This window comes from Armigeres subalbatus, chromosome 2, assembly GCF_024139115.2.
Source record: "Armigeres subalbatus isolate Guangzhou_Male chromosome 2, GZ_Asu_2, whole genome shotgun sequence".
Lineage (NCBI taxonomy): Eukaryota > Metazoa > Arthropoda > Insecta > Diptera > Culicidae > Armigeres > Armigeres subalbatus.
Genome location: NC_085140.1, coordinates 185,024,051 through 185,027,175, shown reverse-complemented (window position 1 = coordinate 185,027,175; position 3,125 = coordinate 185,024,051). Strand labels below are relative to the sequence as shown.

The 3,125-nt window shown below is 42.0% G+C and overlaps 1 long non-coding RNA gene across 1 annotated transcript; it reads left to right on the top strand.

Annotated features, from left to right (window-relative positions):
• Window positions 1-1,029: 1,029 nt before the first annotated feature.
• On the top strand, window positions 1,030-1,504 carry LOC134215611 (uncharacterized). The gene is made up of 3 exons (XR_009980241.1): window positions 1,030-1,226; window positions 1,299-1,369; window positions 1,433-1,504. It is a non-coding gene; the product is annotated as an uncharacterized LOC134215611 (long non-coding RNA).
• Window positions 1,505-3,125: the final 1,621 nt, after the last annotated feature.

Here is a 3,125-nt window from a genome sequence, read left to right as displayed (position 1 = left end):
TCGGATTGATTTGATGAAGCACGTTGTGGGTATCACATTTCCCGTCGCAGGCGACGAAGACGCCGTTATCAATCAGACGACGTGTGGCTGTTGCGAGAGGGCAGATAAGTCCGTTACCGCATTGCTCGCGTAACATCAGATAAGGGGCTGTCGCATCTTCTCAATCATCACTGAGGCAAACCAACTTTGGATTGAAAGTTATAAAAAAAAGGATCTTTGTAATCAAAATTGTCTACAGGTATTCTTCGTGATGAAGAAATGTTCCAATTGGAACACAATTTGTTCGTTCCCTAAAAAATAGACAGGTGTTTATATCGTGTTCCTCAAGACTCGATGTTCATGAAGCTTTAATAAAATCGTTCAATAGCTTGTCGAACTGATAAGCATTTCAGAGGAATTCCATGACTACTCACCATTACTGCCTTGTATATGGTGTTAAGTGTGATGGGAGTCATGTTCTTATCAATGGATAATTATGATTTATTAAGAATTAAGGCTAAGCTCTATTTGATGGCGACAAGCAGTCTCTGTTTTTAGAATCGAAACTAAAATATTCGTATTGAGGTAGGTTCAACGTTTTATCTTTAGTATTGTGTGGTGTGGAGTCAGCTCTTCTAAATAAATAAGAGTACACGGTAAAAATATTTGTTGTTTTCTTGCGTTATTAGTCGTCTATTAAGATTTGTAGTAACCTTAGTAATGTAACAGGATCAATATGACTCATAACGGATGTTTATTGTCGATTTTTTTCATTGGAATCCGAATTATTAGCTCACTCAATGAAGCATTTTCTATTTTCTACTGTTCCTCTTCATTTGAATTCACGTCCAAAGAAGAAAGAACGGCATTCCAATTGTTCAAGTTGATTTTTTTCCCAACTTCATAGATATCAATTGATCAATCTGATCAATTGCATCGTCCCATCCAATTGCTGTGTTGGTAGAATCATTCTGAAATCCAAATCATTGAACTCCCTACACTCCACAATAGGACAGCCCCATAAAAAGGAGTGGCCAAAACTACTGTGCCGACAAGTCCCCTCGTCACGACAACACTGCCTACTGTAGTACTACGACCGACTCTGCTATAGTGAGTGATCGATGAAATGTCAGCTGTCATGATAAAGCTAAATTGAAAGGCCGAATGAAAGTTGAAGCAACAAAGCAAGTAGTTTCTAAAATATTGAATTCGATAAATAATCTTGGAGAATTATCTCTATAATTACGGTGAATATATTTTCAACTTGATCAATGTGTATTCTAGGATTTACTGAGTTGAAACCTTTTATACTTTTACAGTAGATACGCGATCAGCTATACAGTTCAATCAAGTTCAACCGTTCATATAAATGCGTTATATTTCTCGATTTGTAAGTGAGGTTGATTAGACTTACATCTATTAAATCATTAATTATAGTGAATTGAATTTATAGAAAGAACGGTTGTAACACAGGGACAGTTAAATTCAACGCCATCCTTGGCTCATGTATGGGTCACCAAATATGTAAGTAGCATTAAGTAAAGGCACAGAATACCCAATAAAAGCGACCTCATTGTTCTAGCTTAAAGCACACACACAAAATAAACAGTGTTGCTAAATAGAGTGGTGGCAGATCCAACAAACTTTAAGATATTTGTGGTTGTTGTTGATCAAGGATGGAGAATCGGGAAAATCTCGCGTTCTAATCTACCAATGCGCCGCGGAACTGTCAATCCTGCGATCGTCCTGACGTGGCAGAAAGCGAGATGGTCCAGTGCAGCGTATGTAAGCTGTGGGAGCACTTCGGATGTGCGGGCGTTGGCGAGGAGATTAAACATGTGAATGTCAGGTATGTCTGTAGGCAATGTGCTACCAACCAGGGAACCTCAACCGGAGGTGCTCTGCAAGTACCTGTTGAAGATAAGCGGAAATCCAAAGGATCGAAGGCGAGCTCCAAAGCAGCATCGAAAAAAGGGAAAACGCCCCTTGACCCACCGAAAAGTATCAGTTCCAGCATCCGCGCCAAGCTACTAGAAGAAGAACTGCGGCTTATCGAAGAGGAACGGCAGTTAAAGGAGTTGGAGCTACAAGAGCAGGAAGACATTAAACAACGGCAGCTAATTGAGGAAGAGCGTAGATTGGAAGAAAAACGACGACTCGCAGAAGAGGAGAGCAACATTCGTGAGCGAAAATTGCAAGAAGAACTAGCACTAAAAAGAAAGCAGATGCAAATTCGCAAGGAATCCTTTGAGAAACGGCAGGCGGTTATCCGGCAGGCAGCCTCGGCAAGTTTCAGAGGTAGTTCAATCGGAGACTCGAATGAAAAGGTGAACAAGTGGCTGAATTCACAAAAAAAAAATGTTGGAGGATCCATAGAGAAACTGGAAGGCGACGGCAACGATGAGGAACGATCTGCCGATCATGACCCCAGAATGGTTCCGATGGACCCAACAAACGTGGACCCCAAGCTTGCAGCACTTTCGATCGTGCCAGACTCCAACAGACTTTTCTATCCAGTTGCTCAATCAGCGCAAAATTTGCCAAGCCCTCAAAGAGCTGTGCCAACTCACATGCTCACTCAAGTGCAGATCGCCGCGAGGCAAGTACTAGGAAAGGATCTTCCGGCATTCGGCGGAAAACCAGAGGAGTGGCCAATATTTATAAGCAACTTCGAGCAATCCACGGTCGCCTGCGGATACACCGATGCGGAAAATCTTGTCCGGCTCCAACGGTCTTTGAAAGGAGTTGCTCTTGAATCTGTACGAAGTCGTCTTCTGCTACCAGCAAGTGTGCCGCACGTCATAAAGACCCTGCGCACACTATACGGAAGGCCGGAACTCATCATCCGATCACAAATGATCAAGATTCATCAGGTTCCCGCTCCCAGACATGATCGATTGGAAACACTAATCCAATTCGGTCTATCGGTGCAAAACCTCGTAGATCATCTTAAAGCGGCAGGGCAAATCGATCATCTCTCAAATCCAGCTCTTATGCAGGAACTTATAGAGAAACTAGTCGACCCGGCAGACGTTGTCCTGCATAGTAGGCGTAAATGTTCATGCGAAATTTCCATACAAATCTTAATTTTAGTATTTCACGATTTACTCAACCTTTCGTAATTTTCGCAAGAGGAAATATCATAT